This window comes from Folsomia candida, unplaced genomic scaffold (genome assembly GCF_002217175.1).
Source record: "Folsomia candida strain VU population unplaced genomic scaffold, ASM221717v1 Fcan01_Sc017, whole genome shotgun sequence".
Taxonomy (NCBI): domain Eukaryota; kingdom Metazoa; phylum Arthropoda; class Collembola; order Entomobryomorpha; family Isotomidae; genus Folsomia; species Folsomia candida.
This window is the reverse complement of record NW_019091209.1, coordinates 2,538,715-2,547,369: the sequence shown is the minus strand read 5'-3', so window position 1 is coordinate 2,547,369 and position 8,655 is coordinate 2,538,715.

Genomic DNA, 8,655 nt, shown 5'->3' with positions numbered 1-8,655 from the left:
GATCTTTACCATAAAATATGGTTTCTTTGTTCAGTCATTGTCCTTCTGGTCGAGGGATGGCCCTGGCATCGGCAGAGTAGAAAAAAACTTCCTGGACTAGAATACCTCAGTTTTTGTGATAAGCGGACTTATCTACGGAATTATTGCATGATAAATAGACTTCGATAAGTACAGAAAATAAGTAGGTTCCCGTCACCCGTAATAAAATAAGTAGAAAAAAGTAGTATACCTCATCACCCTTCAAAACCATCTCATCCTTTACTGACGGATAAAAAAAGATCTCGATCATAATTTACATACATTTTATTCTACGAGACAACATATTCCCATTTCATCTCACCTCCAATTCAACCCCTTTTCGAGAAAAAAAACTAACTATGAATATTCGACGTTAAATAGTTTAGAACCGGAAATTTGTATAAATACATGCACAAAAAATGTGTAGCATCTTTGTGAACGTACGAGGGTCTTGAAGGGTCATCATCATCTCTGCCTATCAGTGGCCGCAGAAGCCGTGGGGACATCTGGGGACGTTAACATTGTAGGATATGGGGAATGGAGGGGCTTATATAGCATTATGGACAGATTATCGGGACATCGAACAACCTTGGGGACATTGTCCCTCTGTCCCTTCACCCTTCCGCGGCCACTGCTCCATACCCCTAACCAATCTCGACACTGATGTCGTCCTCTCCTCTCATGAGCACCTGGTAATTGTGACCGTGTCTAATAAGCTGGCTGGAAGAGGGCCATTAGGAGCAAAAGGGATGAAATGTGAAGCTATTTAACGCCAAAGTTTGTTCACATATTAATGATGATCCTGCATCCATCCACCTCTAACAAAGTGTACGTCCGTCCCCATTTACGTGATGGAGGGCCCAAGTATGCGCAGGGGTCCTTTATTAGAGCTTGTTAGACATTAATCGCTGACCACCCAGGGAGACTGTCATTCGGTTTGGTGGAAAGGTTGAGGTCTGCCTGCTCGCTCGTACATGGGAGAAGATGAGTGAGTACCCTGCAGGCATAAGCACCACAACCATTACATCATGCCCTCACTAATATGCATCACACCAAGGAGGACGGGAATTCAGACACCTTCACTCATTTTCTTCTTCCTCGGCCGAGTCGCTTTTCGTGTTTCTACAAAACGCCTCATTGTCAGAAGCGTTTAGAGAGAGAGCGAGGCTTCATTTCACGATACCCTTATCGGGCATGGAACTGGTATCATCGCAGAGATTCATTATTACTTATTTACTATGCGTGCATGCATCTTCTCGTCATGCGTTGGGTGCTCTCCGACCGAACTTATCCTCCTGATGAGGAAAGACACGGGAGAGAAACATAAATCTTTGTTCTCAAGGAGCCGTTTGGTTGGGATGTCCAGTGGCCGCGGAAGCTTGAGGGGACAAAGAGGACAATGTCCCCACGGTTGTTCGATGTCGGTACCATCTCCCCATCTTTAATAACCCCGGCCCTCCCCTATCCTGCAATGTTAACGTCCCCACACCTTCCGCGGCCCCTGCTCACGATCATCTCACTCTTTAGAGATGCATTTGCTTATGTGCGTTCTATAAGATGTGGTCTTCGCCTCCGGTATCGAGCAGCGGTCATTGCTGCCTATTGTCATATGAAACCCGTTGCCACTCCTGGCTGGACTTTGGAAATATTTCCATTACAAGAATGGAGTATGGTTCACGCACTTATTGGCTGTTTGTCAATATACAAAGGATGTTCCACGATTCTGGAACAATCTTAGAGATTTTTTTCCCCACAAGCCGAGAAAAGATAAACCGAAATGGTTTTCGAAATATTTTAAGGAAATCAATAAATTAATTTAAGCGAATTTTTTAGACTGAAAATTTTCAAAAATGTGACCCCCATGTTCATTCAAGTAGAGAGACATCCTCTGTATATACGTAGGTACGTCCATCATTAGACAGCCTAATGGGACGCCATACATACCCAACTTATTATTGCCGTTCTATTTTGACGAGTAGGTTGTGAGGGTCAAACAACAGGGTGGATTGGATTTATTTATCGGGTGTGGTTAGCTTTGTACTCCGGGTTGTGTATGTACACAACGGATACGTGTTGTTGATTGTGTTTCAAATGTCATGTATATTTATTTTCTTCCCGTAGTTTTAGTGCAGTTATTGGATCTGTGTTAAGTTAATAGTCGCGATGGCATCCGACCATCCTGTCTTTGTGATCGAATCCAAAAAAAATCCAGGAAGTCAGCCGAGGACTCACGGACCAAGAATAATATGTTCCTTCGATTTTGAAGAGTTGTGATTTGATCTCACTCCTCACCCCTTGATCTTTTTTTCTCCCTTCTTTGCATAACACATGAGTGATTTACTTACTCCATAATCCGACAGATTTTAGAATCCAGAGTATCTCCAAGATTTTATTTTCATTTTATTTCTCTGCATGTTTCGCTGCAATATTTCCTTCCTGGCTTCCTCGCCCCCTTGCAATTCTTCGTTTCAAGTACTTCATACTTACAAATTTGGCTGTAATAAAATGAATATCGCGTCATGCAGTGAGTGAGTGTGGTGTGGGCACTGCATAATAATAACGTGTAGGTATGATCATTAAGTGGGTGCATTTCATGGGAGAAAAAAAATGATTCAATTCTTCTCAAAAAGTTAACCCAACCCGTTGTGCATACTTATTTATGATGATTTTGAGCACCCATGAAAAAAGCAAGGAATGATAATTTGGTGTAGAAGGAATTTTTTGATGAAAAAAAATATCAAAAATATTTATTTTGAAAAAGTAGCCCAAGGAACAATAGTGGTTAACGATTGAGACACGTTGATCAACCTTAATTAACCAGATTTTCCTCCCTTTTGAACTGTATTTAGTCAAGTTTAATATTTAATGTGGGATAAGATCTTCGCTTCCTTCCTTCCTCCCACGCGCACAGAATCCCACCGCATATATACGAAACGAATTATAAATTACCTGCTGCGGTTGAAATGGCAAACTTGCCTTGTTCTCGGGAAGAATGAATGATACGTATGACGATGGTTGTGGTGGAGAGGTGGATTAAGTATTGCCGTGATCATCTACGACCAGTGGCCGCGGAAGGACAGAGGGACAATGCCCCCACGGTTGTTGGATGTCGGCATCATCTGCTCATCTTATATAAACCCTGCCCTCCCTTATCCTACAATGTTAATGTTCCCTTAGATGTCCCCACACCATCCGCGGCCACTGATTACATACGCCTATAGTTAGTTGTACCGCTCTCTTCTTACTTTGTGCATGGGGTTTGACGAATTACTTGAACTGGACATTGGAGACGGTTGCTAAAGGAGAAAGTAATCTGATTAAACTCTGCTGGGATTTATGAACTCGGTTCTGCCTGCTTTTCTCCTTTTGTGAGTGTTGAGAATTGTATAATGCTCATGATTTTTCTGTTCAGTTTATTTCCTTATCTAAATTTGTCTCCTTCCGAGTTTTTACATATCTTAACTATGACGCACATGCATTCGTTTAACTAATGTAATTATCTGTACTTCATGCAAGCCTCCTACCTTTGTGAATCTGACCAGTTTCTAACATTGTTTTTAGCCGTCAAATTTCTCAGTATTCTGTATTCTTCCAGTTTTCAACCCAAACTCAAGGTTTCTATTTTTGCATTTGACTGGTCATTCACTCTCAAATAAGGTTATAAATATTGGTCGACAAGTCGACCTCGCTGTCATTCTTTTACCTAAGCTGCTGTGAGTAGCGTCAATCTTTCCCATTTTTATCAAACTTGTAACAATATTTAAATTGCATAAATCCTGACTTGAAGTAACCTTAAACCATTGTGCACTCGTCTCTGCCTGATTATTCTCAACTTGCCTCAGTTTACAACTACACCATAATCTCTCATAAAAGTATTCATCTCCACCCTGTTACCATCCATACGATTGAACATCACACTTCAAACTCTCACAAAAACCACACCCCAGTTGGGACCCAACATCCCCAACAGTGAGTGAGTGAGGGGAGAAAGTGGGTAGTAAAATTTAAGCACTGAGCTCATTATCATTCCTGAGCTCGTCAGAGGATCCAAGTGTCATTCCGATTTTCTAAGAAATTTGTTTAGCCCTTTTGTCTCATACTACCCGCTACCAACATCCTCCTCCCTGATTCACTACTGCTCGGCGTCCTCAAAAAAGATTCACTCAGCCAGCTTGAAGAAGAAGAGCCTACTTACTTACGTACTTATGTTCTCTTCCTCCGGGGAGGATTGGGTCCTCTCGAAATAATAATAATGCTCGCTCCTCCATACATTTATATATTTCACAAATCTTCCGCAAAGTCTTTCTCCCATCGAATTTTATATCTCTGACAGTTTGATTCTTCTTCTACATTGTGCTGTTGTACAAGTCTCTAAATTATTTTAGGTCTTTTCCTTCCCAGCCCTCCTCGCTCCGTTATTTTGCTGTACGAACAAAATCCAATCCAGGCTCGGCCAGTGGCCGCGGAAGGACAGAGACGGTTTAAATGTCCCCACGGTTGTTCGATGTCGGCATCTTATATAAACCCGGCCCTTCTTCCCCCCATCCTTCAATGTTAATGTCCCCACCGCTTCCGCGGCCACTGGTCTCATCCTCCTCCCCAGTTGCGGAATCAGACAGATTTAAAATGCAAATTGAATGCATACGGTAGTACCATGCATATTTGCAAATCGTGGCGATACATACGCGTCGCAATTTGCATTTGCGGATGAGATCCCACAACACAATACACAATTTCATATTCATATTTACCTTAACTCTCGCACATATTTCGGACATGAAGTGCGTGTACATGGGCATGTTTAACTTTCTACTTTCCATCCATCCTTCCATTTGTCTCTTTATTTGTAATGCATAAAATTGTGATTTTTTCCCCGAAATCGGAGCTCGGATTTGAAACTGGAGTCAAGGGTGGGTAGTACAGAAGGATAAATATATTCGTCCCTGCATCTGGAAATTTATCCGTCTCGAATCAGCCAGAATGTGCAGGGGAACAAGTTTACTGCTGCGAATTTTGTGTACAAGTGAGCATCTGGTGCAACATTGTTGCATAGAAGGAGCGAATCTGAGCCTAGAAAGCCCACAGCACTTGAGTCCTCTTGATTTCATTCCTATTATTACAATGTAATAACCGAATTATGAACGGGGCATAAATAAAAGAGGAGGAGGACGAGAGAATCCCGTCCGATTTCCCCAACCCGTTGCCCACCCAGCCAGCTTAACTATTCAGCAGGGCAGGCTTATGAAAGTACGAGAGCGGCGAAATTGGACGGACACACGATGTCTGTGAATACTTTGATGAGCTGGTGCAACGGATGTGACTATGAGACTGCGAGTCGGATATTTTCCTTCTCGTTGGGCCTTCACGTGTCTCTTTGCGAGGAAGATGGCATACGGCAGCATGAAAATCGCTCATAAAAGGCTTACTTTCCTGTGAACATGGACCGACCGCTTCGTGAAATGAGCTTCATTCATACGAAGTGGCCGCGGAAGGTGGGGGGACATGTGGGGACATTAGCATTGTAGAAGAGGGGAAGGAAGGGTTTATATAACATGGGGAGATGATGGGGACATCGAATAATCGTGGGGACATTGTTCCTCCGTCTTCCGCGGCCACTGTTCATACCACGTAAAACCCTCCTCTTCTTCTCGGGATGAATCTGCGGAGCCAGGGGCCGCGGAAGGGGGAGGGGGGCAATGTCCCCACGGTTGTTCGATGTCGGTATCTTAAATATAAACCCGTCCCTCCCCTGTTAATGTCCCCACAACGGCTTCCGCGGCCACTGTGCAGAGCAACCTATTTCTGATCATACTTTGGGAACAAGATACTCATGCTGATAACTACTTCGTTTTTAGGGATAGGAGACTTAACTGAATGCAAATTAATGCAGCTCTTGTGATGCTTAACTTTTCATGCATAAATGAGTAAAATGAAAGCCGTGTTCTTGTTCTTCTTTGAACTTGTGCGTATGTGTGGATAGAGTCGGAGGGGTGAAGGCTATTCATTACGGGGATGATGATGACATTGTAAAACGTGCGTATCATCCTGACTCTTGATGTAATCAGGGGACAATTAAAAATCACTAGTAGTGCTTCACATATTGCTGGGTGGATGTGAGGTTGGAGGAGAAGTGAGACACTCGAAATATGGACAAAGTTTGACAAGTTTTCGAGAAAAGTGAGAGGGTCAAATAACGAAAATTTATTGGGGGCTTATTACTCGAAATGAAATTTGTTACGGCTTAATACGCATTATTAGGACACAAAATCTGAGTCAGTCTCATTGTTATTTGCACCAATTTAATTAAAGTTAATTGTCCAATAAGTAATTTGATAATGTTGTGGGGAATAATATCTGCAATAATCCGAATGCATCCATAATAGTAACGTGTCTCTTTCTGGTCATGATGAATGATTATGGAAAATGGTAGTATTGTCCATTGGATCTGAAATAATTTCATATTCCCAAACTTGTCATGTGTGGTAGAGGTATATATGTAGTTATCGTAAAAGAAAATAAGCCATATCCCAGTAAACAGCACAGAATTACGGGATTAACGGCAATTTGCCCCGTTTGTGTGTATGATATACGTTTGTGAATTTCGAAAATAAACACTGATTAAACAGGTAGAAAATTTTTCAAAAAATATTGAATCTTCTCTTAATCTTGAAAATGAATTAATGTAGATTAACAAAAGGCTCGAAAATCCATAATAAAGTCAAACTACACATTGCTTTTCATTAAACCTTCGTGTTATCGAATTATACACGTAAGAACTTATCTCGACGAGGTTAGTCAAGTCCGTTACAATTAAAAAAACACTACTTTAATAAAAAATTTGGACGAGAAAATGTCCTTAAGGTTCAAATACGTATGTAATTCTGTGCATATTGGAAAATTGGCACCCTTTCGACCCTGGAATTCCGTACTGGGGCCGGCATCCCCTGTGTTTACTGGGATATAAATACATACACAGTGCGCCCGCAATGTAAATGTGTTGTTGGGTTAGAGGTTCCATTCCAGACCATCATTTTTTCCAGAGAAATCTCACATTTTATTATTTTCTCTCCTTTCTTTCTCATGTGAATGAATAATCGTCCCATTTGCTAAACTGGACCAAATACAAGGACAATAAGAAGAACACAAAGACGAGAACATTGTAGATCTGTGTATGCATTCGAATGACATGACATTCTCTTCTGATTCATTCTTCTTCTTCTCTCGTTTCCCATTTTCTCTGCAATTTTTCTTGTTGTCTGAATATCAGGAATTTTCTGAAACATTCCCAGTTCTCTTCTCAGTCAGTTCAATGCCGGATTCAATTCATTCCTGGAGGAGGATGGATGGATGGTCGTGTACGGAACAGAACAGTAAGTGTTCTTGTTGTTTTGAAACGATCTTCGTCTTGACTCTCTCCATGCTTGGCTGGATTGTTGCTTCTTTCGGATATTTTTCCTCTCGAGAAAGACGGTTGGAACACTAAAAACCGTTCTTTTTCATACAGAGGAAGGATGCCGAACCAGTGGCCGCGGAAGCCGTGGGGACATTAACATTGTAGGATAGGGGAGGGTGGGGTTTATATAAGATGGGAGATGATGCGGACATCGAATAACGGTGGGGACATTGCCCCTCTGTCCCCTCACCCTTCCGCGGCCATTGATTCCTACATATGTAAAAGTCGTCTAATAGCCAGCAGTCAAAGAAGAAAAACGGCAAACCTACTAAACGGAGTCTTTCATATTTAATACTACTGCATATTTGTACACTTATCCGGACGACAACGTTATGCCCTTATCTATGAAAATTACAAAACTTACATAAAAAACGTGTATCTTTTTCATCAATTTTTTCACCCGAGTCGCATACTTGAAAGATTACGGAGCTAGAAAAAACAGCAATCATCATCATTTCATATACTTTACGATATCCTGCCATACATTATTTTAATACGCGCATATTTATGTTCTCATGTAGGTGAGACGAGTAAAGATGTGATGCAAGATTTCAAAATTATTATAATATGTTTTAACACACACAACATGTGGAAAGTTGGGATGTATCTCTTGGAGTGAAGTTTGATTAAATTTTGTGACTCGATGAAGATGAGATTAGACGAAAAGAGATGAGATTCATACGCGTAAGAAGTATTTAGAAGAAGAAGAAGAAGAAGAGAAACTGACCCCTAAAGGCTTCTGCTCAGACTTTTTACTAACCAAAACCTCCGGCATCGTCGTCATCATCGTCGTCGTCTTTTACGTATGAACATCTCTTCTCCATATCATCTCGTAAAGAGGAGAAACTATACCATTTAGGAGTGAAGATTTACCTTTTTGAACGCACACAACTCTTCCTCCTCGTCTATCAATCCCTTCTTCTTCTTCTTATCAAAAGAAGTTTCTTCCTTCTTGAAAGTTCCTCTCTCTCTCTGGTTCGGTATCCTTATCAAAAATGTGGTTTGAATCGAAGGAGCTTCGTTTTTTTAAAGAGAGAGAATTCCAACGACCGCCTCTGTGTCGGAGTAAATGGGAACGATCTTCTTCTGAGGCGACTGAAGGGTTTCAAACGGATCTTTCTCACTGAGAGTGGGGACGCAAACCGTGTTCAACCCAGATTATTTTGGGACCATGTTAGTTCGAA